Below are 27,175 nucleotides of genomic sequence, written 5' to 3' on the forward strand. Positions count from 1 at the left end.
TGTGTGTGTGTGTGACAGAATCTTAAAATCACCAATTTGAACCACTCAAATGGTGATTCCCGTTATGAAATTTTGTGAGAGTAGCTGTTCCATATCTTCATGAAAGCACAGAACTTCACTGTAAACAATAATGGCACTGGAAAATGGGAAAATAAATTACCGGTATATAAGAAGAGGAGGATGCAGAGAGAAAATTTTGGGGAAATTCTCATGGGTGGGGTACAGTGTTTTTGATGTGCTTATCCAAGTTTTGAGGTGATCAACACAGATATTATCTGCTGTTTTTCTAGAAAAAGAAGTGCCGGAGCTCACCATGAATGCCTCCCTTGTTCTCTTATAATGGCAATGGTGCCCACTTGAGAGGTGCCGGAACAGAGTTCTGGTGAGTTCACTGAAAAAAAGCCCTGTGTATCATTTATACAAATCCTCTGCATTCTGCATGCCTTCCCAGGTGCCTGCCCTTCAATCAAGCTGCCCCTCAAAATGGGCAGCCAGGGAGGCTGCCGAGGGCTGGAGAAATGTTTACCAGAAAGGAAAGGGAAGCTCAAAACCCGCAACAACCAAAATGCGAAAGGAACTCTCAAGTGCCCTGAAAATGAGGCAGAAAAATGGAAGCCCCTTTTATTGAGAAAGCAGGGTAGGGTGGAACTCCTGAGAAACTGGAGGCGGATTTTTGCACAGGTACTCATCATACCCCGATCACTACCCAAATGGATTCAGCCTTAATTCAATCCAGAGCTCCTGGGACCTCTCTGCTGATTATTTACCACATGCACCAACAAGGGGATATGTGTTTTTGATGTAGCTCTTATCCATCTTCGTGGGATTGAAATGCCTTCCCTAGCATGGTGTCAAGGGGGAATGTCACAAGCGCCCCTATTAAACTGACTGCAGACAGATATCCAAGATCTCTTTAAAGATTCATTGCCAGGGAGCAACTAAAAATAGCTTGCAGGTTGAAATGTATTATATCTGCCTTTATATCCTGGTGGTGCAGAACTTAAAGGGGGAGGAGAGGTGAAGGTGGTGGGGGTGGCAAGAAAAGAAAGAATGACAAATGTATATTTGATGTGGCTGGATATTTATTAGGGAACTTAGCTTACAATGATTAAATAGGACCTCTTCGCCTTGACATCTTCCCTTCTCCTCCCAAACTCTGTAACAAATGAGCATTCTGCCTATCACCCAAGGTGTGGCTGATATTCATTTGATTTACTCCAGGGCTCCCAGGGTATTTCCCTGGTACATTTGAAAGCAGAGGTAGGAGCCCATTGGGAAAAGAAAATTAACTCTCCTGGAGGATGTGTGTGTGTGTGTGTGTGTGTGGAGCATACTATGTAATCAGTAGTTTGGAAATGGTCTGAAGACCTTTGCTTGGTTTTATTCTCATGGCGTTTCAGACTGCTTGAACAACTACAATCACCCCTACCATATCTCACTACGACCCCATCTGCACTACACATTTAAAGCCGTATCATACCACTTTAAATAGTCCGAGGAATCCTGTAGTTTGTTCAGGGTTTCTAGAGTCATTAGGAATAGAGGTGGGTTTAGGGCAGTGCGACTGGTTCTGCTGCACTGGGTGCCAAGCCTAGGGGCGTTGAAGGGCATCTCAACTATGGCATAGTGAAGAACAGAATACAAGAGGTGGGTGAGGGATGCACCAAATTGTGGCTTTGCAAAGGGCGCTGCTGAAATTTGAAAGACCAAAGTCTGCCCATTGTTAGAAGCACTGGCGGAGGAACAGGAATGCGGAGGGAGTGGACTGCCCCCAGCACCACTATTCTGGTAGGGTGCCATCGCAGCCCACCCCCTGAAACACGTGCCGCGCACCCCCCGCATGCCAGGCGCCACGCCCCCACAGGCAGCATTTCACGCCCCTAGAACACGCGCCATGCACCTGCGGGCGGCATGCCACGCCCTTGTGGGCAGCATACCACGCCACAGGATGTGTGCCCCACACCCCCGCAGCTTCGCCACTGGTTAGAAGACCCTTACAGAGCTACAATTTCCAGAGTTCCCTGTGAAGAGGGGTTGAATATTGCACCACTCTGTAAATTGTAGCTCTGTGAATTGAATAGAGGTCTTCTAATGTCTCTCAGCAGCCATAACAAACTAGAGCCAGTGTGGTGTAGTGGTTAAGAGCGGTAGACTTGTAATCTGGTGAACCGGGTTCACATTTCCGCTCCTCCACATGCAGCTGCTGGGTGACTTCTTTGAAGTCTCTCAGCCCCACGCACCTCACAGAGTGTTTGTTGTGGTGGAGGAAGGGAAAAGAGAATGTCAGCCTCTTTGAGACTCCTATGGGTAGTGATAAAGCGGGATATCAAATCCAAACTACTACTCCTCCACCTCTTCTTCTTCTTCTTCTTCTTCTTCTTCTTCTTCTTCTTCAGTTCCCAGGATTCTTTGGAGGAAGCCATGACTGTTTAAAGTGATATCATAGTGCTTTAAATGCATAATAGTGCAAACGGAGCCACAATCCACCCAGACACGATTGCTTAGCTCAGGATAATAATTTAGCAATAATTTCTAGGGATTATATGTAACACTTTAGAGCAGGGATGGGAAACCTTTACAGGCTATGGGGCATATGCCATTAATCTTCACAGGGCTACCACCAAGTAAGTAGGTACATGATTTCTCCCTAAGTGTAACAAAGCTGAAAATGCCAAGACTGGACAGTTTTTCAGTTCTCTGCCATTTCATGAGCTGCAAAACATACGCTGGCTGCAAATATTCGAAATGGTACAAGAGAAGCAAAGAATCACACAGAAAATGAGAAAAGGAATCAAGAGACGAAAGGAATGCCTGCATATGTGTGATCATTTTCTGCCAGAATTATGTCAATATATTTGTGAAGAGAGAGCAAGAGTGAGAGCTGAGAGAGAAAAGTAGAATTGCAACTTGTCTCAGAAGACAAAACAGGTACAGATAAATGGAATAAATTAATGCATGTCTATGAATGTACATTTTAAAATGCCAGTTGTTTGGCTCCTAATAGAGGGGACTATATGGCGAAATTACCAAAACAAAATTTTGCCCCAAACCGGTTTTAGCTGATCGCATGGTGAACTTAGGGGAAATGCTTTAAGCCTATGCCTACTTTCCTGGGAGTAAGCCCCACTGAACTTTATGGAACATTTTTTTCTGGGGCAGGTGGATAGGATTGTGCTGTAAGCAGCCTTCCCCGACCAACCACCCTCCAAATATTTTGGACTGGAACCCCCACTAGCCCCAGCCAGCACAGGCAATGGTCAAGAATGCTGAGATTTGTAGACCAAGAATCTGGAGGCACTAAGGCTGGGAAAGGCTGCTATAAATGATATTTTCCACTGTGGCATGCAGTCGATGGATGTCCTTGCTCCAGGAGGGTCAGTTGTCTCCCTCTTTTCTTCACTTGAAGATCAATCCATCACCACTTGAAGATGCCTCACCAAGCCTTTAATGGGTCTGTTGTGTAGATTTCTTTTCTACCATTTAGTGCTGGCTCCTGCATGGCTGTAGTTTGATTTTAAAGGTTTTGTTTCTCCCTTGCTCTTTATTCTGCTTATTTGTTTTATATCTACCTATGGATATATAAGGCAACTGATGCGGGTAGCGCTGTGGTCTAAACCACTGAGCCTCTTGGCCTTGCCGATCAGAAGGTCTGCAGTTCGAATCCCCACGGCGGGGTGAGCTCCCGTTGCTCTGTCCCAGCTCCTGCCAACCTAGCAGTTTGAAAACACACCAGTGCAAGTAGATATATAGGTACCACTGCAGTGGGAAGGTAAATGGTGTTTCTGTGCACTCTGATTTCCATCACAGCATCCTGTGATGGAAGTGGTTTAGTCATGCTGGCCACAAGACCTGGAAAACTGTCTGTGGACAAATGCCGGCTCCCTAGGTCTATAGAGCGAGATGAGCACGCAACCCCAGAGTCACCTTTGACTGGACTTAACCGTCCAGGGGTCCTTTACCTTTTTACCTATATAAGGTGACTGACATGGTGGTTGTTTTATGGCCATTATGTAAGCTACTTGGGGCACCTCCGTTCTGGAGGAGGGAAACATAAAAACATACAAATAAACATCATCATCATCATCATCATCATCATCATTATTAAGCTATCTGATACAGAATCAGGCCATCTGGGACCTTTTGCATGCTAAAGATGTGCTCTGTCACTCTATAACTTTCTAAATCAATCAATCAATAACATTATACTCAATCCCAGTTTTGGGTCAAGAGTCCAAGGAATGGCACAAGAGAGTTACTTCTAAACTGTCAACTTTTGTCAGAACCAGAGACGGCTTGTTGAGGGGAAGAGAACGTAAGTCAGAGAGTTCAGTTAAACATAGGTGGCTTCTGATCTGGCCATTCATACAGATTATGTCAGATGCTGTCAGGATTATGGGCTGGAGGCAAATGCACGATTGCAGCTGTTCTAAACTAAAGTGGGGTTTTGTTTGGGGGTGGGGAGGCAGAAGATGGGTAAAATGTTCACCTAGTAAAAGCCCGGCCACAATTCAGAGAAATATTTCTTGAAAAAATCTCTTTTTTTGAAGGAAGAAGAAGAAGAAGAAGAAGAAGAAGAAGAAGAAGAAGAAGAAGAAGAAGAAGAAGAAGAAGAATGCTTCTCATTAGCAAACCTTCCTGGTTCCTAAACGTGCACATTCTGCTTTCTTGCATATGAAGTGTGCAAAAAAATTAAAAAATTAAAATTATTCCACTTGATTGCTTGGAGGTCTGTAAAAATGCACTATACACCGTTCTGCTAGATGTGAAGAAGTTTGTTTATTATGTAAACCGTCCTGTGGCCTATTGACAAAGAGTGGCGTATTAATTTCTCACTAAATAAATAAATAAGCCGCCATTCATTCCTGGAGGGGAAAGCAAAGTGTTAAAGCTGAAGGCAATGTTGCAGTAGGGGCCAAACTTGCTTGCAGTGGTGAGCAGTTAAATGGATGTGGCTGCACAGCAATTGATGGAAGAGAGGAATTTCCGATCTAACCAGTAGGTGGCAGTGGAGTCAGGATACTCGGTCAGCACTGTGGATGACAGGTCCTGCTTTGCCAGTGCTAATCAAGGTACTTCCTTGACTCCATCCGTGCCTCCCAGTAGCACACCAGAGATGGGGAACCTGTGGCCCTCTGTGTTATTGGACGACAACTCCGACCACCTGTGACCACAGTCCATGCTGGCTAGGGCTGATGGAAATTGGAGTTCAACAGTATTTGGAGAGTCACAGGTTCCCCATCTCCACAGTAAGGAAGTCTTTCCTTCTTGATTGTCCCAAAGCAGCAGCCAGAGGTTTGCTAGGGGAACTACTGGTCATCTTTTTGATGATGGTGTTGGAAGCAGTTTGAGTTGGTCCCAGTCTTGCTGAATCAACCATTAAGAGACGCTGAAGGCATAGTCAACCTCAGCCATTGATTAAGGAGCAGGAAATACCCAGTGGAAAATATAACAGACACATAGGCGCCGACTCCATGGGGCTTGAGGGGGCCCGAGCCCCCTCAAAAATTCATTTGGGGGGGCTCTGCCCCCCCAATAATCTCGGGCGCCCCTCCAGCAGAGCGCCACCGCCGCCCCTCCCCCAGCCCAAAATGCACAGGGTCGGGCTGCATGCCTCCTGCCCTCCCTCCCGAGCAAAAGCTCCACCCAATTTCCTTCGGAGCTGATTAATAGGCGCAGCACGCTCTCCCCTATTCGCTCACGAGGAGGCGGCGCCACTTTATTTGCATATTCATGAGCTTATTTATTATTCATGAGCTTTCCCACCCCCCCCCCAATATTTTTTATAAGTCCGCGTCCCTGAACAGACAAATGAAGGGTTGAAGTCTCACATAATGTGGATGTACAGAAGTTGTTTGCAAATGTGTTTGGCTCTGTGTAAGCAGCCGATCATGGCTTTCTCTCCCCCCCCCCCCCATTGTTCAACAATGACTTTGGGAGGGAAAGAGGAAGAAAGAGGGAGACTTGCTAATTAGGAAAGGTCTCGGCGGTTGCAATTAATCTCTTTGTAATTACATAGAATTAAAAATGGTTTTCAAAAATTGAATCATTTCCCCGAGATTATATCTGGCTCTCTTTTCAAAAATAGCAAAAATAATCAGGCTAATTGAGGGTGCAATCCTATATTGGATGGAAGCCTATATATAGGAACGTAGGAAGCCTGCTTTATACTGAATCCGAACCTGGGTCCACCCAGCACAGGATTTGTCTCCGCGGATTGTTTCAGACAAATTTCACCCCAAGCCTCTGATGGGGATTGAATGTGGGGTCTTCAGCATGCAAAGAAGATGGCCATCTATCAAGGATGCTTTAGCTGAGATTCCGGCATTGCAAGGGGTTGGACTAGATACCCCCAAAGGTCCCTTCCAACTCCACAATTCTATGTTCTGCCACTGAGCTTATGGCCCTTCCTCTTTTGTGGAAGCTCTGCAACACCGGAGGTATGATCAATATGCCACTGGCGTGACAGATCTGCTGGTGGAAATGTCCAGGGAACACTAAGAAAACATCAGTTCCGCTGGTGAAGATACACCAGTGGAATGTCTAAAAACCACACCTCTGTTGACAGTGCAGCTTTACATCAGCCCTGGGCCTGGAGCAGATAATCTCCCTCCTATGAAATTCAATGGGGATATACCGTATTTTTTGCTCTATAAGACTCACTTTTTCCCTCCTAAAAAGTAAGGGGAAATGTGTGTGTGTCTTATGGAGCGAATGCAGGCTGCGCAGCTATCCCAGAAGCCAGAACAGCAAGAGGGATTGCTGCTTTCACTGCACAGTGATCCCTCTTGCTGTTCTGGCTTCTGAGATTCAGAATTTTTTTTTTCTTGTTTTCCTCCTCCAAAAACTAGGTGTGTCTTGTGGTCTGGTGCGTCTTATAGAGCGAAAAATATGGAATCTATATATTAGCAATAGCTTCCTGTAGATTGAGAGCCACCCCACCTGCGTCATTATGAGAAAGCTGGTGATTAGGGTTGGGAGAGCAATATGGTTCCATTCACATTTCAGAGCAAATTGACTTAATCCTCCCTTCTGGACATAACACATGAATAAAAACAGAGCCTTCTTTTGAAATCTACACTTCTCCAAATGTCTCAGTGCAATTCTCCAGCCATGGTGAGAGGAGATCGAGGCTTGTCACACCTTGTCACACCTTCACCATACATTTAAGACATACGGCTCCCCACAAAGAACCATGGGAACTGCAGTTTACACAGCACTGATCTACATTCCCCACCACCCTTAACAAACTACAGGTCCCAGGTTTATCCGGGGAAAATGATGAGCTTTAAATGTGTATTTCACATGTGGCCACACAGCCTACAATCTCACAAACTGGAAGAGAGCTGCCTTGTCTCCCACTGCTCTGGAGGATTTAAAGTTATATTTGCTTCCTCTGGGTAGTGATCTGCTGGAAATATAAAGGGTGCTCATCTTCTTATTCCACAACTGCTACTGCCCTTATTAGGAGCCAGACAATTCCAGGCAGGCAACTGGAAGTAGAGAGAATGCAGGACAGTTTAACAATACATCTTTATATAGCTGCCTTTTCTGGCCTGCAGCTCTTACCCAGGCTAAACATACCCAAGTCTTCCAACCCTTCCAGGCCCCTCACTCATCTTTGCCAACCTCCCCTGTCCGTGTTCAGAACCACATCCACACTACGCATTTAGAAGCGCCGTTATACCACCTTGAAGGTCATGGCTTTGCCCAAATAATTCTGGGAGCTGTAGTTTGTTAAAGGAGCTAAGAGTTTGTAGGAGACCCCCTAGCCCCCTGACAGAGCTATAGTTCTGTGTGAGTCCTCTAGGAAGGCATCAATGTTTGGCCCTGCCCAGCCATGGGCAGTTAGTTGCTCAAGGATGCCAACTTGCAAAAGAGCAAAACATCTCCCACTATTTGCTTGCCTGGAAAACTAAGTTCCTCTGCTTCATGGTTCCTAGTCAAAACATATAAAGGTTTCTTTCTTGAAACAGCCTGCATGCCTTTCCATTTAAGACTGTGATTCTAAGTGGATCAGTGCATTTGATCAGCTAGTAAAATTTTGGAAAACTTGCTTGAATGTTTGCATGATGAATTGATTTCATTAGTTTTACCATTATTTAAGACCCGGAATATTTTTTTTTCTGTTCCTCTCTTGCTTTAATTCAAGTCTCTTATCTTTCTAGTCATCACAACATGCCCCCCGCCGCCCTTCCATCCCCTGTAAGGACATCGGCGGAATAACATCGGCGAGAGGCACTGAATTGGAATATTTTGTTGTTTTTGAAAGTTTTTGAAAGTCTGTTTCTCAGAGGGATTACGGCTAACCTTCACAGAAAGAATTCCTGAAGGTGGAATCCTTGCCAAAGATGATATCCTGGCTTCCCCATGCAAAGCCATCTGTCAGTCTGGCTTTCTGCCTTCCTCCTATCCTTGCTCACTGCCAGCCACTTGCAAGTGAAAAAAGAGCCAGAGATTAGCAGTCGAGAACATGCTCTGCATGCACAAGGACCCTGGCAATCCCCAGGGAGGGCTGGGCAAGACTCCTGTGTGGGAACCATCAGGAGGGGCTGCCAGTCAATGCAGACTAGGGACCACCAACCGTTTGGGGCTCAGAGGCCCCTTTAGAAATCGAAAGGAAACCTGTCACAGACACCACAAAGCACCCATTTCATAGAAGAAGCATGCAATGCTCAGACCTCCCTCTATCAAACAATAGGCAAAACACCTCTGCACACGACCAAATGAACCAAATCTCCCCATCAGACAGCCCCACAAATATCCAGAACCATCAGTTATAGGGTGGGTGCTGAGTGGGGTGTCCAAGTCACTGTGGCTCTTACGTTGGGGAACACCTTGTTGAGGACATCTACCCTAGTGGTAGAGGCAAGGCCGGCCCAAGACATTTTGGCACCTGATGTGAACCACAAAATGGCACCAGGGAAAAAGGGGTGAGTGAAGATCTACAACAGGACCAAGGGGGGAATGAAGATCTACATCAGGATCTGCTGCCTCTGTGGATGTGCCACCTGAAACAGTTGCCTCACCTTGCCTCATGATTGGGCCACCTCTGCGTAGACAATATCAAGCTAGATGGACTGTGTATAAGTCTTGTTTATTTGGGTTACGTTTTGAGGGGTATTGTGTTACAACATTTTTATTGTGTAATGTACATTAGACTGTATTTGATGTGGGAAGGATTCTCTCTGGTCAGGTGAAAGTTAGCTTAACTGTCATGTGGGGCCTTCACTGTGAGTCAGAATTCTATACAAGAGAAGGTATAGAGACTTCCACAGAGTCTCAGTTGTTGGGGCTTAGTTGGGGTGGAGAGAATACAAGGGTGATTTGGCTAAGTGGTTTTAACTCTTTCCTCAAAACTACCTTGGTAGAACATTAATAGTTAAATAAAAGCTGTTGGTATTTAAAGTGATGCAACAGTTTTACAAAACGCATGCTCATTTAAAACACAGTAAGGCTTTAAAGCAGGCATAGGCAAACTCAGCCCTCCAGATGTTTTGGGACTACAACTCCCATCATCCCTAGCTAACAGGACCAGTGGTCAGGGATGATGGGAGTTGTAGTCCCAAAACATCTGGAGGGCCAAGTTTGCCTATGCCTGCTTTAAAGTAGCCAGCCAAGCTTGTGCACTTAATAATCATGTAATATTGTAATAAATAATCTTGTAATAAATAATAACAGGTGCCTTTGATGAGCTCTGTGCCACACGTTCACGCCACAGTTACCAGGTTGTCAGTAAGTTAAGGGTTCAGGCAAAGTAAGTGACATTGACTAGTTTAGAAGAGCCATTGGAGTGGAAGATGCATTTTGTGGTTATAGTCAGCAGATACTTTTGCTCAACATGGACCAAATGTTTGTGTTGGTATAAGGACGTTTCTTAGGAGCACGGTGCCTGCTTTCCTGTGACATGGCTTTGTGAAAATGGACCTGGTGATTACGGATCTGGAACTCGCAAGCAAGGATTCAACAGAACGTCCCTATGCTTTCCAATGTCCGAGCCTCTTTCCGCTGCCATGATGTTGATGCCTAAAAGCCCCCGCATTGCCATCTACGAACTCCCTTTTAAGGAGGGAGTGATGGTAGCTAAGAAAGATGTTTATATGCCTAAACATATGTGCCCAACCTCCAAGTCATGAAAGCAATGTAGTCGCTGAAATCTCGTGGTTACATGAAGGAGCAGTTTTTGCATGGAGGCTTTTCTATTGGTAATTGACCAATGAGGGCATCCAGTACTTGAGGGACTATCTCCACCTGCCACCTGAAATTGTGCCTGCCACCTTGCGTCGCAGTCTTCTTGAAACTGGACGGTCCTGGCCATAAGGTTTGGAGGGTGAGCGTCCTTCTTGCCTTACACAGGGAGAGGCTGACAGGGACACCTACAGACGCAGTGCTGACAAGAAGGCAGAGGCTGGAGCTGGGTCAGCTACCGAATTTCAGTTTAGAGGTGGATTTGGGCGTGGACATGGTCAACCACCTCAGGAGAAATCTGTTGCTGTTTGGTTGCATCTTGTGTATAATAAATAGGTGGAAAATGCAAAACAAAACAAAACGTCCCTATAGGACTTCGGCTCCAGCTGGAGACGAGGAAACAATCTGGCTCATTCCTTCCAACTGTAGAACCCTTCTCCTTCATTTTTTTTTTTTTATAAAAATTTTTTATTGCGTTTCTTTCCATAGGTAAACAAATTTGTTTGGACAACAATATACAAGAAACATTTTCCATATATATAAAGAAAAGCATAGAAAAAAGAAAAGATCATTATAAAATTTTTTCAACATCTTTTTGGACCTCCTCGCATCCTCTCAGCATTGCGTTCATCATTCTAACCAATTCAGCAATTTATTATCTTATTTCCCAACTTATTATACCTTTGTATTTATTATGTTACCGATTTCAAAAATTTGTAATTTAATTTTAACACTGTTAATAAACATAATATTTTGTTTCTAGTTTGTCTCATTTTTTTCCATCAATACTTACTTTATCATTTACTTAAAATAAATTGCAGAAGCATAATGTTTCTTAATCGTGCACAATCTTAACACTCAAACAACTTATAATGTTTTTGCAAATAGTCCTTAAATTTTTTCCAGTCCTCCTCCATTGTTTCCTCGCTCAGATCTCGAATTCTGCCGGTCATTTCTAGAACCCTTCTCCTTCAAAGCAAGGTAGGCCTTAAAGCATATTACACATCCATTTCAAACATTTTCATATGAAAAGCCCCTTCTAATCTACTGCTAACTTGACTTAGCCTTAGCACACGCTGCCACAACAGCATGCCAAAACTCTTTAAATCCTGTGCTTTGCTGGATTTATTGTGGCAAGATAATGTTACTTTAATGAGGCATTTCATGATTTACTTTCCATTTCGGCATAGTTTAAAAACAAACTCACGCCGTGGAAAGTGGGACACAATCGGCTGTGACAGCGCTTTCATTATGATCTCTTACTGCAGCCTTATAAATGGGTTTAAAATGGATATTATTTACCTACTGGGTAGTGCCGTCTCTCTTGGATTATGGGAGAGCCGTGGGCAATTTCTTTATTTAGATAGCAGCTTGCCTTTCCTCCTGTAATTTCAGGGTAAATATAGTTTTCGTGGGCACCATGCTTCCGTTTCACTCAGCCGTTTCCACAGGCTCCCTGTTTCAGAGGCCGATTGCCCTGCAGAAGGAGTAGCCGATGGGGCACCTTCCAGACTCCAAACTCCCTTCAGCCCCAGCAGGTATGGGCAATGGTCACAGGGGGTGGGAGTTGCAGTCCAGCAACAATTGGAGGACCCTACATTGGTTGTCCCTGTCACGGAAAAACTGGAATAAACACTAAAGGTAAAGGGTAAAGGGACCCCTGACCATTAGGTCCAGTCGTGGCCGACTCTGGGGTTGCAGGGCTCATCTCGCTTTATTGGCCGAGGGAGCCGGTGTACAGCTTCCAGGTCATGTGGCCAGCATGACTAAGCTGCTTCTGGTGAACCAGAGCAGCACACGGAAACACCATTTACCTTCCCGCCGGAGTGGTATCTATTTATCTACTTGTATTTTGACGTGCTTTCGAACGGCTAGGTTGGCAGGAGCAGGGACCGAGCAATAGGAGCTCACCCCGTCGTGGGGATTTGAACTGCCAACCTTCTGATCGGCAAGTCCTAGGCTCTGTGGTTTAACCCACAGCGCCACCTGCATCCCTCAGAGGAAACACTCAGAAGAAACACCAGGGAGCAACAAAAGAGGAAGATATTTTAGGGGCCAACATGGGACAAGGATAAATTATGGGGCCAGGATAAACACAATGGAATAAGGGAATCACAAAAAATATAACATAGGATATACATAACTTGATTCCTCAGGAATCCTTGCATCTTGAAACTGAATTCCAGGAGACAATTTGGAAAAATCACCTGGTCCAGTGGATGAATCAACAAGATCTGGTGACAAAGAGGTTATCACACCTGTGGTCAGAGAGCTAGGCTGGCTCCCAGTCAAGTTCTGACTTTTCAGGCCTGAAGGCAGGCTTCCCCAACAGGTGGGCCTCCAGATATTGCTGGATTCCTGCTCTCAAGAACCCCAGCAGCATTGCCAATGGACAGGGATGGTGGGAGCTGTAGTACAACACTGAAGGGCTCTGCCCTGATGTCTTCAGAGATCTGATGGGAATTCCCAGCATGCCTCTTCACAGCACAGGATTAAGCGGCAGCATCAACTGCTGCCATCTTCATTTCCCTAGATGCCTCTGGACCCAGAGACAGGGGGAATAATGGAGAAGGCTGTGACTGCTTTATCAGACATTGAATCAAACCACAGGGGGAAATCTTCTCTTGAAACTGAGGGGGTATTCGGGAATTTGGTTTGTGACATGGTGTGGGAAAATAAATTGTGAAAACGATTTTTTAAAATCATCATCATCATCATCATCTGGCATTCCTAGGAGCCCACGTATAGCTGACTTGTTGCCTTCCATATATGTTTGGACTCCAAGTCCCATCAACCTCAAAAAGCATGGTCAGGGTTGATGGGAATTGTCCCCATCTGGAGGGCATTTGGAGGTCCAAGGAGGACTTAGCCCTTGGATATTTGTTTGTTTGTTTGCTTGCTTGCTTGGTGGTTTGTTTGTTTTAAAAATTAAATTATATCACCTTTCCCAAAAGTTCAAGATCACTAACAAGGTACTTTTTTGTTACTCCTAAGGGAGTTCTTTCAATCTTGGCCATTGTGCTTGTGAGACTTCCAGCACAACCTAAATAAAAGAATGTCAAATCGTGTAGAAAAAGCGGTGATAAATTATTTGGTTTTATGGTGCAATTTTTTACCCCCTCCCCCCAAAAAAAATTAACATATTGCCATGTGGTGTTGGAACATGTCTTGCAACCCTGGTCGTACTTAAATGAAAGAAGCTTTTCTAAATATTTTACAGCTAATTAATTAGTGATGAATAGAAATGGTTATTATGATACATCATAGATTTGTGTGAATTATTGAAAGGTACATTACATCAACGGATGTAAGGACAGTAGTTGTAAACTGGCACACAAAATTATTTATAAATGTCTCACATCTACAAGAAGTTGCCACACCTTAAAGGATATCTTATTAAGAAAGTTTTAAATATTATATAAGAAAGCTCTCCCCCCCCCCACTGCAGTTAAATTGGGCTGGTTCTAGACACATCAAAGAAGCGTTTCAGTTAAACGCATTGTAAACTTTGTAAAATGGAACTCCACAGTGCCATCTGGTGTCACAGTGTTATAATGAATATGCAACGCATATAAAGTGCTTTTTCTTTGCCAGTGCAGGTAAGTCCCTGGAGTAATTGTTATGTACTGAAGTTCTCACCCTGGGCCAGCAGGGGGATACTGTAGATAGTTTTCACTCAGGTCCACATATACAAATAAGGGATTGAAAGTGACGTTCAGTGATTGGATAGTTACAGAAAATGGTTACTGTTGCCTTCTAGTGGAGCTCTATATAAGCAGGCTGGCTGAACCCTTCAGTTCAGTTCTGTTCTGGCCTGTGAATAATCAAGAGCTGTTTGAAGAATCGCTGTGTCATCTGATATGTTCACCCACAACTTAACAGTAATACTACTTAATGGCACCGTAGAATGAACTAGAACGATAGGATAGCTTCTTCCAAATCACCAAAAACAAGTTTGTTTTCTCCTTCTCTGGAGGGTAGGACCTAAACCAATGGCTTCAAGTTACAAGAAAGCAAAGGTTGGACATGGATGTTTTAGCTGAGATTCCTGCATTCCTGGGGGTTGGACATGATGACTCTTGGGTTCTCTTCCAACTCTATGATTCTATGAAAAATGAGGATGAAAGCTGACACCAATTTGCATAACATTTCCATATGTTAATTTATGTTGTGGATGTAAACTATATCCTTTACATAGAAATGCAATACATCTCACCACAGTGAGGAAGACTTGTGACCAGGTAACCTCTGTGCCTGCTGAGTCTGCTGTCCTGGTGCTATTGATGGGTTGGTTCAACGCCCAGGGTCTCCTTTCTTACTGATTTTGATCTTGAAACTGCACTTGGAACTGGAGAACCCTTCAAAGAAAGAACTCCTTCAAATAGAGGATTGTCTCCAGGAAAGTAGGACGCCTGGCCAACCTCAAGAACGAGCCAGAATGTTGAGAAATATTTAGTATCAAATGTTGGCCTAGTTGCACATCACACCTGCAGCAGCTCACACAAATGAAATAGTTATCTACGTTGGCACCTGTAGAGCTCATACCGGGAAGTTGCCTCTGTAGAAAAGGCTTACAAAGCACAGCCTATAAAACACACAGAGGTTAAAATACAGGTTAAATATAGGTTAAAGCTAACAGTGTGTATTATAATACAAATCAGGAAATATGATGATTACTGGTCACACCAAAATCATTGCAGTGGACCACTTGGGCAGAGGACATCATTGCTCCTGCTCTGAAAAAGTCCCAGAACTGCTCTCCTCCACATTCTCCTTCCACAAATGGACCATAAAATATGCATTTTTGAAGTCTGGGATCGTGTATCTTAAGGCAGCTCAGGTCACCAGTGCATTCTATGCTCCTCTTAAGCAGCCTGGCTCTTTTTCATCTTATCCACTGTCCCTTTCGCTTTGCATCTCTTAAATGCCAGAGGTGATCAGCTTTGCTAGACACAAAGAAATATCCTTCCATGAATAAGAGGAATCACAGGATGAAAAACATAAGACAATATCCTGGGGGATCAGAAGCATGCAGGTTCACAACCAGCTATGTGAAGGAAACCACAACATTGCTAAACAGGAACTGCTACAGCATGGAGCATCATGGAGCCTTCTTCAGATGGAGAACTGAGTGAGCTGATGTGACCTCCTGCTTAAATTGAACTGAAAGGTTTATATTTATTTTTTGATCTGTTGCTATGGAAGCTGTGGCTTTGATTCCTCGCGCCCAACTAAGTACCTTCACACTCTTTTTCTCCTAATCCGTAGGTCTCTTCTCACAGCATGTTTACAGTGTGGGAACTTCTACAGTGGAGCTGCTTCTAAGACCACTTGGATAACATGAGAAATCCCCCAAGTCCTTGAGATGAGTCCACAGTACATTATTGTTGGAATAAGCAACAGACTTTAATTAAGCCCATTGGGTGAGAGAGGAGAAAAGCCTCTAAACAGTTAATATCAGCAGGCATTTCTGGATACAACAGAAGGAAGGCAAAAAAACAAACAAACAGAAAAACAGAAACTAAACTAAACTATTCCTACATACATGAAGTTTACAGCTAGTTGTGTGAGTTTTTTGGGTCACTCTATCTAGTCAATTCTTTTCCTCTCACCCAGAGGATAAAAGGGAACACACCCTTCACTTTCCCAAGGGATCTCGGTTAGATCCAGAATAATTAATCTGAATTTTAAAAATAATCTAAGAACTGAAAAAGAAAGTGGGAAAGAGCATCATTTCCCCAACTTCCTCCTCCAGCTGTATGTGAGAAGAAGGTAGCCTTTCTTGTGACCAATGTGGTTTAGAAATGCTCTTATAAGTAAATGAATTGGTGGTTTAGAAAGGCTTTTATAAGTAAATAAAACATCTCTGACTCACAAAGCCATAAATGTCTTATACCCTTCAGAGGCCACATTCTACCCTAGATCTAATCACGACCTTCAGGATAAAACACCTTCTTGCCAGTGAAACCTGTGTGCCAAATATGAACTGTAAAGTCACAGAGAGAGACATTCCTGGTTGCTACCCTACGATCAAACCTCTCCATTCTGAAGGAAATCAGCCCTGAGCGCTCACTGGAAGGACAGATCGTGAAGCTGAGGCTCCAATACTTTGGCCACCTCATGAGAAGAGAAGACTCCCTGGAAAAGACCCTGATGTTGGGAAAGATGGAGGGCACAAGGAGAAGGGGACGACAGAGAATGAGATGGTTGGATGGTGTTCTTGAAGCTACCAGCATGAGTTTGATCAAACTGCGGGAGGCAGTGGAGGACAGAAGTGCCTGGCGTGCTCTGGTCCATGGGGTCACGAAGAGTCGGACACGACTAAACGACTAAACAACAACAACCCTACAGACAACTGCCCATATTTCTTCCCTAAAGATCCAGGCCTGTATGCCACAAGTAGGGAACCTGTGTCCTCCAGATATTGCTGGACTGATGAGCATGGCCAAGGGTAAGAGGTGATGGATGTTGTAATCCATATGAAGGACTGCAGGTTCCTCATCCCCGATATGCATCTTTCAAAAGTGCTGAATGGGGTGAGTCAAAATAGATTAGGCTGATAATGTCCAAATTGAATGCATGAATTAGTGAATTAACACAGTTGTATCTCAAAGAGTTCTGAAGGTGAGGAGCACTAATGTTCATTTGCTGTTAAGAAACTATTACAAAAAGAAAAATGGATCCGTTGAAACGAAGACGAATGATTCTTCCTTGCTCTGGATTGTGTGGCACTTGCTACTTTAAGTGCCACTCCACTCTGCACTATCATTAGTTATCACTGAAGCTATGCAAAAAGTTACTATTTGGCATGAATGATGGTGGTCGCATCTTGTCAGTCGATGAACATTCCAACAAAGGACATAATATTTTGTAGCTTGTGGGGGAATTGGAAGATCCCTTATGGAAGGCAGCAAAAGGTTCCTGAGCAAAACCAGGAATGTTAGGTAGAAATACCTCTTTACAAAAGGAAAAAAAGAACATTTTGTCTCAAAGAATAGGACCAAATACAATTTCTTAACCAAAATAAAAATACCGCGTTATGGGTTTGTTCTCTGTCTGAGCTTGAACATTCAATTATTGATTTTTCAGAGGAGTGCTCCTTTTTCGGAATGAAAAAGTTATCCAGAGTCTCTCTTACATATTCTAAGATTCTTAAATTCTCTTACATTTCAACAACATGGATGAGATTTCTGTGCAATGAAAGATGTAGAGTTTTGTCTAGCCTTTCTGTAGCAAGATCGTAATGAAATAAAAGTGCTTCTTAAATGTTATTTCCAAAGGTTGGTGCCAGACTTTTACTGAGGTTCCGCTTAATCTAGAAACCTCAGTGCCAATTCAAATATTCAGAGAGGCCACCTAAGCTGTACCGCTTCAGAATACAGGGTCAGGGATGGGGGAGGTGAGGTTACACATTTGAATGTTTCCACGTGTAAAAGCCACCCTGAACATGGAAATGCAGTCTTGGAGAAGGGCTCAAGTCTAGCCTTTTTGCTGGCTTCTTAGCCTTCTACAGATATAGAGAGATGGTTTGTTTTTGTTTCTGATACACAGAGCACTCAGATATACAACTTCAAACTCCATTTCTAAAGAAAGTTTCTTTCTGTGCTTGCAGCAACCAATGATATTGGGAAAGTCACTGAACTATCTCTGACGGCTTCCAAGAAGTTATTCCCCAATGGAAACTGGGTGTCTGGTACCTATAACTGCTTTTGGCTGGAGACTGAAAATACAGACAAAATCTAGAGAGGGAAAACGCAAGTCTACCAAGGGCAGGACTATGTAGCTCCCTCCCCCTCTCATCAGATCTTTTCAGCTTAGATTGTCTTCTGTGTCAGTCATCTTCCCTGATGGACACAAACAAGGTAAAGTCACCAGGTCAACTTCCGCTAATGAGTGGAAGAAGGGTTTCCAGTTTCCAGGAGATCTGCTTAAGGCTAAACTATCCTTGCCTTTTCCTTCACATCAGTCTTGAATGAAATGGCTGTGTGCTACTGATTCATTAGTCCCATCTCTGCCTGGGAGCCATTTTCTTTATAGGAAATTTCCAAGAAAGTGCAACACATGTTACGCTGATGAAGGAGCAAAAGGCTTCCATGCATGTGAAAGGGAAAGAGTTGATGATTTCCATCCCATTTCTTCTTTGTTTTGATAATGAATGTGATTTGCAGCATATAGTTTCCTCTCTGCAAAGCCACAATTTTTCAAAGAGACAGCATGACTATTGAACTTACCTCAAATGAATGGCTTTTCAGCCAACAGCAAATCAATGAACAAAGACTCCCCCTTCCCCCAGAGTATGAATGTATCAAGCATCACAGCAACACCAAAGAAAGTTTTGATTCATTTTGTTCCCTCCTAGATTACTAGAAATAAAATGTGCTGGAACAAGTTTCATTTTCAATAGAATCCCTGTAAATCCACCCAAAGGAACTTCTCTGCTTCTACTTCCCAGTGTAGACAGAATTCAGAAACCTGGAAAATAGTTGACAACCATTGATGCTTCACTGGTCCTGATTCTGGCTTTGAAGGACACAAGATGGTGGCTTGGTGAGATTGTGGCTTGAATGACAAGAGGGCCAAACCAAGCCATGTCCACAATGGATAGGACTCAGCAAAGAGCTACTGCTATATAAAAGTGACTCAGCCCTGAGTTCTGGTCAATTAGGAGTCCCACCAAGGAGGACAATGGCTTCCAGAGAAAGCTATTCCAGAGAATTCCTATTTGTGCTGAATATATAAGGGAGGACGGAAATCCAGGCTCTCTAACCTGGAGGTTAGACTCTCCCACTCCCACCATAAATCAGACTAATGTAAATCATGCTCTCTGAAGCCCATGCAGATTAGGATTGATAGACTACAGATTAGCTACATGTTACCAAGAAGCTCTGCTTAGCTAGAACTCCGCACAGGCCCTGGAATTATCTGTTCATTCTGACTTCACTCTAAGCAGTGAGCACAGTGCTATTGCAAGAAAATTGTTATTGCTGTTGTAGAGAAAACCACAGTAGTTTGAGCTAAGCAGCCTCCTATAAAGGCAAGCTATAGTAGCTCCTGCCAGAAGTCCTCTCCATAATAACACCATAAAGGGAATTTCCCAACAGCAGCCGTAAGTACAAAAGCGAAATTAAGTCCCTGAACCATGACCATATATAATGCAAGCATATATGGTTAATTAATTGGTTATTAATTAACACCAAGAAGGTAGGCATTCTCCAGAAGCATCTTCTAAGCAATCCAAATCATTGGATTAAGTCAAAATTTACATTTCCTGTGAAATGTCTCCACCTTCTCTACTGTGCCCCATCATAAAGAGTTAAGCTCAGTCTAAAGCTCAATACACAGCTGGAGTAATTTCTATCTTATTATAATCATTCTACCATAATTTCCCCTTCTTCACAGAGATCTTAAGATATTTGTAATCCTGGTGGATTTCTTCAGCCATTTCAACTAGCAGAATTCAAACTACTGTGGCAGAAAACATTTCCTATACCAAAGTCAAGTTATCCCACTTAGAAGATTACGGAAAGGAACTCGTGCCAAGGCGCTGTTTCAGGATGATTGACTGTGATGATGTACACAGTAGTTGAAATGCATTGCAGTATGTACATTATATATCAAGACACTGAAAATGAGGGGAATCAGCTGTCAAGCTATCAATTATGATATGTCATCTTGCAGTGCAACTTACATAATGTCTGGTGAATGATGTACCTAAATTCATAGAGCTTTCCATCTCAGAATAAAATAGACACCACATAGATGTTCAAAGAAGCTGGGCAACTCTTGGTTTAAAAGAGGCTCAAATAGTCTGGCACTGGGTTTTCTTTTAGTAAAGGTAAAGGTAAAGGTACCCCTGCCCGAACGGGCCAGTCTTGACAGACTCTGGGGTTTGTGCGCCCATCTCACTCTATAGGCCGTGGGCCAGCGCTGTCCAGAGACACTTCCGGGTCACGTGGCCAGCGTGACAAAGCTGCATCTGGCGAGCCAGCGCAGCACACGGAACGCCGTTTACCTTCCCGCTGGTAAGCGGTACCTATTTATCTACTTGCACCCAGGGGTGCTTTCGAACTGCTAGGTTGGCAGGCGCTGGGACCGAGCAGCGGGAGCGCACCCCGCCGCGGGGATTCGAACCGCCGACCTTTCGATCGGCAAGCCCTAGGCGCTGAGGCTTTTACCCACAGCGCCACCCGCGTCCCTTTCTTTTAGTAGGAGGGCTTTAATTATTTCAGATCTGGAACCTAAAAGTATCTAATTATTCCAGACCTGATGCAGCCCCAAATCTTCTTAGGGTGCAGGATCTTGGCCTCCAGTGCTGTGACTTTGCTACTTTATATTGCTTAACTTGTTGAATGATTTATGACATTTCAATTGTCCTCTGTTTATAAATTGTTTTAACATGCTGTCCACCACGTGGGGGCCCTTTGGAATGAAAAGCAGTATAGAAATAAATGGATCGTGATGCCCCTAAATGTTCCAATCGAGCAAGAGTGAAGCATGCAAAAGCAGGCTTCTGTGTGCAGTTTCGTTTGATGGCTTAGGAAGAAACCTGCAAAGGAACAATCCTATATGCTGCCATCCATATGGCACTACAGTCCCATGTCTTGCAAGGCAGACAGAAGTGGCTCCCTTCTAGTTTTTATGAGAACCTTTTTCAAGTAAAAAATAATTTGCTGCGGAAATGTGGAGAATTTAAGACTGGAAAATTTAGGATTGGAAAAACAAAAAACTTAGAGTACCAGTATTGATGGATCCAGAATGCGGCAGCTAGACTGGTGACTGGGAGTGGCCACCAAGACCATATAACACGGGTCCTGAAAGACCTGCATTGGCTCCCGGTACATTTCCAAGCACAATTCAAAGTGTTGGTGCTGCCCTTTAAAGCTCTAAACGGTAGACCTGAAGGAGTGTCTCCACCCCCATTGTTCAGCCTGGACACTGAGATCCAGTGCCAAGGGCCTTCTGGCAGTTCCCTCACCATGAGAAGTGAGGTGACAGAGAACCAGGCAGAGGGCCTTTTCTATAGTAACACCCTCCCATCAGATGTCAAGGAAATAAACAACTACCTGACTTTTAGAAGACATCTGAAGGCAGCCCTGTTTAGGGAAGTTTTTAATAACTGATGTTTTATCATGTTTTTAATATTCTGTTGGAAGCTGCCCAGAGTGACTGGGGAAACCCAGACAGATGGACGGGATATAAGTAATTATTCTTATTATCCTTCCATCCCTTTTCTACATTCCATTTTCTCTGATCCCTGCACCCATCCTTGTGCTGTCTAAAGAAGGGGCATGTCTTTTGTTTTTCTTTCCTTCTCCTTGGCCTCTTCCTTGTATATTTGAAGATGCGGGAACAGAAAGAGCATGAATACCAGCAGCAGTGATGTTAAATACCAGCAGTATCTTGCACTTTAGAGCATTCCAGGTATTTGCATCCATTATCTCAGTAAACCCTGCAACAACCCTGGAAGAGAGGTCAGTACTGCTATCCCCATATTGCAGCCCCTGCAGCTTGCCTAAAGCAGGTTCATGGCAGAGAAGGGATTTGAACTGGTTCACAGCGCAGATTTTCTGGTTCACAGCTCAGCTGCACTGCCGCCATGATGTAATCACATGGATTACTAAGCTATGGAGCTTGGCAGATAGCAACATAAAATACTTGATAAATGTTCCATGGAGTTTACAATAAGTTGCTCCCAGCTTTTGGGGATCTAGGTGCTGGAATCACTGGGATCTTCGTTCCCACCATGGCGCATCTGTCTGGAAACCTCCTAAATCCCATTGTGAAGTTAATGTCTCCCTCTCTCAAAATGTCATGTTCTTCTTGTATAAAACTAAAAGATTATTTTTATCTCCAGCTCCAGTATTAATAGCAGGTCAATGGCTATTTCCATCTGCCTCTCCATCAAAGTGTCAATGCTGATTATGCACACATCTAACCACATTATGCAATGCAACCGCTGCTCAGGTTGGACTACTATTGTATTTTAATGGAAGCGTCGCTGTTCCCGGCCATCGTAGCACCAATTTCACTAATGCCAAGATCATGGGCTTGACCTAGTTACACCATAAATGAGAGCATGAAAGGGTTTAATGTTCTTCCTACTTCATGGACCCAGAGTGTCTGCTTTGTGGGCAACTTCTACAGTATAACGAAACTCTTCACACACTGTGCACAAAATGGTAAAATGGTTATTGGATTGTACCACTTTAGACTGCAGGTGGGCAATTGCATGGCTGAATACTTCCCCATATTTAAATTTTAAAAAACCCTCCTCCACATCAAGTAGAATTAAGAGAGAAAAGTTCTAGGGTAGTTTCCCCCTGACACATTAACATATTTTATATGCAACAAAATTTTTTAAATAGAGAATGTTCAAAGATGCAGCCTTCACCAGTACCACTTGCCGTCTGATGTGATGATGCTCAGGAACACTATACTTCAGTAGTGGTCGCTAGGCTGGGGCAGAGTTATGGAGATGCCCTTCTGACACTGGTGTTGCTACAGCTTATCTGGATGGGACTGAGGAGGATGGGGTTACACCAACACAGCCAATCCAATACTCCTGCTAGCACATTCACACTGCCCTGACCACACTTCTGCCCTGTCCCACTCCAGCAACATCGACGTAAGCTATAGCAAAATAAGTGAGGGCTCCATTACTTTGGTCCACAGCACCGGTCCTCAGCACTCATGTCTAAAATCTCCTCTCCCACTGTTTCCACACTGGGATCAGGGATTCATGAAACTGTATAATGCAAATGGTTCTGTCTGCCGCTGGTATTTTTATATGGTGCTTTTCTAGCAACAACTTTTGAGTTCACAATACTAACCAAGGATTGAACATTTATTTCCATCAATATAATTTCCCTCAATATCACAACAGCATATACATAAAGCAAAAGGTCTGTGAAGAAGGTAGCAGGGAATTCAGAAAGCATTGACCTTTTCTCTTTGTTTGAATGAAATATTTCTTGTGCCTTTTTTGTTCTGTTTGTGCTGTGAGCTGCTACTCACTTATGTCTTGCATGTGAAAAGTAGACTTATTATCTATCTATATCTATCTATCTATCTATCTATCTATCTATCTATCATCTATCTATCTATCTATCTATCTATCTATCTATCTATCATCTATCTATCTATATGTATCTATCTATATCTATATCTGTATCTGTATCTGTATCTATATCATCTATATCTATATCTATATCTATATCTATCTATCACCTATCTATCTATCATCTATCTATCTATCTATCTATCTATCTATCTATCTATCTATCTATCTATCTATCTATCTTCTATCATCTATCTAGCTATCTATCATCTATCTATCATCTATCTATATCTGTCTGTCTGTCTATCATCTATCTATCATCTATCTCATTGGGCAGAACATGATCCTGAGTCTCTCCTCCCCTCTTTGCCCCCCTTTTGAAATCTTCATTCTTTTCCAAATCTTGCACTTTGGGAGGGGGAGTCGTCTTTGGTGTTCTCATTCTATGCACAACGAATAGCCTATATTTCTTAACACTACAGCAAGGATGGAGAACCTTGTGGCTTCCCGAATCTTGCATGCTGGCTGGGACTGATGGGAGCTGTGGAGTCCAGCAGCATTGTAGCACCAAAACTTGCCCAACTCTGGGTAAGTAGTGATAATGATTATGATACTAGTGGCGTTTCTTCCTTGGCGGGGTGAGTCTGTTTGCCCTGTGTTGATCTAAACTCCACCCAAGGAAGGGTTTTTGTCATTGTCGTTGTTCAATGAGAGAAACATCTTTCATTACACTAAACATGTTAGTTGTAAATAAGATGACTGGCCTTGTCCTTTGCTGCCCTGACCCTTTATATAAAGGAATTTTACACTGCCATTAAAAATATATGACTCCAGGGATTTGGTTGACAAGGTGAAGGCTGCTGGAATTTGCCTTAATGGCCAAGCTGGCTTGGACATTCTTTGGCAGTTCCTTCTTTCGGTGAATAATTTACAAAGGTTCTCAAATGCTTTGAAGCAACTTCAATGCAAGTTGCAACTGACTCTCCAGAAGAATCATATAACAGCTTCGCCCCAGGTTCCACGGCAGCACAGAATTAAAAAGCACTTAATGGTTGGTTAATCATTCCTGTAGCTTGAGAAAATGTGGCTTGGTTCTTAAAGACATTCTTATGCAATTCAGCATCAATGGCACATAGTGAATTGGAGTTGGCATAGCCCAGGAAAGGGCACATAGAGGGTTTGCTTACGTGTACATCTTGACTGCACACTTGGAGCTGATTCATTCACACATGCACTTTCACCACTTGATGCCTACAGTATCCGGAAGGGCTTGTGTGTGTGTGAATGGACCATCACAGATGAGAACATCACAGATATAACTTCCATGCCTCAGCACATCATCTCAAGTGCAATGCTTTTCAGGGGAATCAGTTCATGCACTGCAGTCTTAAACCTGAGAGTAATGACCAATGAACTTAGTTGAATGCTCAGATGGCTCCAGTTGTTGTTGTTGCTGCTGTTTGTTGTTTATTTCATAAAATTTATACACTGCTTGATTGTAAAAAAGGAGAAAACCTCAAAACCTCAAACAGGAAAATCAAATAAAAAAGTACATTTACATTAAAAGGTAAAGGTACCCCTAACCGTTAGGTCCAGTTGTGGACGACTCTGAGGTTGCGCGCTCATCTCACTCTATAGGCCAAGGGAGCTGGTGTTTGTCCACAGACAGCTTCTGGGTCATGTGGCCAACATGGCTAAGCCGCTTCTGATGAACCAGAAGCGCCAGACCACAGGGCCACCCACGTCCCTACGTTTACATTAAGCAAGAGTAAATTATTGAGAAAGCAAGTTACATTTATGCAGACCTGAAGGGCTGCTTGCTCTCTCGTGACCCTGCTTGCATCTCAATATATGGCATGGATAGCCTGGTTGGCTTTCTGGCACTGTCTGAAGTTGGACCACTCTTCCTTGTGAGCCATGCAAGGCCCCTTTTCTTTTCTTTCCATTCCCGCCCCCCATAGACTCATAAAAACCTCCCATTTTAGACAGGCATTTCAATTTGTACCCCTGAAACCTGCAGTAGATTTTTTTAAAATCTGGCTCTTTTGTAGTCCTGTGCTTGCTGCTGTTTCTTTGTGTTGTGTTGTTGTTGTTGTTGTTACTTCATTACGGTATTTTATTTTATTTTTATTTTCCCCTGCTTTGGGGGAATGTCCCCAAAAGTCGTCTATACATTAAAAACAAAGAAGGATTTCTGTGCATGGGAAATCCATGAATCAAATAGGATGTTTGATGGAATCAACTTATCCTATGAGGGACGCGGGTGGTGCTGTGGGTTAAACCACAGAGCCTAGGACTTGCCAGTCAGAAGGTTGGCAGTTTGAATCCCCACGACGGGGTGAGCTTCCGTTGCTCGGTCCCTGCTCCTGCCAACCTAGCAATTCGAAAGCACTTCAAAGTGCAAGTAGATAAATAGGTACTGCTCCAGTGGGAAGGTAAATGGTGTTTCCGTGTGCTGCTCTGGTTCACCAGAAGCAACTTAGTCATGCTGGCCACATGACCCAGAAGCTGTACGCCGGCTCCCTCGGCCAATAAAGCGAGATGAGCGCCGCAACCCCAGAGTCGGCCATGACTGGACCTAATGGTCAGGGGTGCCTTTACCTTTACTTATCCTATGGGGTTGATATTTTCCAGGGCTACACCCAGTGCTTGATATGGTTTATGTAACCCGGTCAAAGTCTCAGCAGGAACAATTGGAGAGACAGATTCAGGGTGTTATTTTAGTCACTTTTCTTCTTCATCAAGTTGTTTTCAGGAATCTGTTTGAGACATTAGCATTGCTCACCCGAAGCTGACTCATACGCTAACAGGGACTATATTTTCTGTGCAACCAGGCTGGTTGGAGAGCAGATTGGATCTCTGGGGAGGAAGACGATTGCCCTCCCATCCCCGGCCAAGTCAGGCATCCATCACACATCCAGAGTTGCAAGGACAACGGGTGAAACTCCTAGCCAAGAATAATTCCACAACTTCTCTCGTTTTCAAAACCAAAGGCTATATTCAGAGTAGATCCACTGAAATCAATGGATTTATTTAAATCAATTGATTTCAGTGGATATTACTCTGAGACTGACTGACGTTGGATATCATCCAAATCCAAGGTGAGCTTTTGAATAGCTTTCAATCAACTTAAAAAAGAAAACTGTGGCCATGAGCCAAAGATAAACACTTCTAAGTCCCACTGATTTCAGCGGAGGGAAAGCAATGTTCTTACTTCATCATTTAAAATCAGTGGCAATTGCAAGTGTTTAATCATTCTGACTGAAAAGGGTCTCTCCAAATTCTCCACACTCTTGATGATGACACATGTTGCCATTTTTTTTCTTGGAATGCGGGAGGTGAAATTCTCCAATAGTATTCCTTAGAAAATCCTCCTTTTTTTTCTTTATCTTTTTGGCTCACTTAATGTTGAATTAAACTCTATTGCTATTTCATATTGATAAATGAAGGGAGGAATGGGCAATCTTTCAATGGGTGGAATTCAATGTTGAACTACGTTGAACATTCTGCCTCCACAAGCATATCAGCTTGCTAGATGGAATGATTCCTCCTCCCCTCCACCTGTGTACTGTTTTGGGGGCTTCTCCCAATCCTTTAGAGCCATTTTTGGGGGGCAGGGGGAAAGGAAGGACACAGGGGGAGGAGAAGGGGAAAGACCCATTGTGCAAGTGTCCCAGACTTGAGGCTCGTCAGGCGAATCTCTCCCTATAAAATTAAACAGTATTAAAAGTGGATCCACAATTGTGCCTCCAGACTTGTGCGCAGTGAAACTGGGGAGGCCCATGTTGCAAAATGTTCTTAAGAGGACTGAAATTCTCTGGCAGGGCGAGGCAAGCATTTCTTTTTCAAAAAGATAGCTAGAAAAATCTTTTCGGAGACATTTCAGTTTAGCCTACTGCTTAATCTACCACCCTGACAGTGAAATCCTATCCA

General features: G+C 43.5%; 1 protein-coding gene and 1 pseudogene across 13 annotated transcripts in view; one reads left to right on the forward strand and one right to left on the reverse strand.

Annotated features, from left to right (window-relative positions):
• KCNH7 (potassium voltage-gated channel subfamily H member 7) overlaps positions 1-27,175 on the reverse strand; it is a 263,311-nt gene that overhangs the window by 116,826 nt on the left and 119,310 nt on the right. The window lies entirely within an intron of this gene.
• On the forward strand, positions 9,986-10,546 carry LOC308581508 (small ribosomal subunit protein eS10 pseudogene; annotated as a pseudogene). Its single transcript has one exon. The product of its transcript is annotated as a small ribosomal subunit protein eS10 pseudogene (transcript).

Source organism: Podarcis bocagei, assembly GCF_964188305.1.
Source record: "Podarcis bocagei genome assembly, chromosome: 1".
NCBI lineage: Eukaryota > Metazoa > Chordata > Lepidosauria > Squamata > Lacertidae > Podarcis > Podarcis bocagei.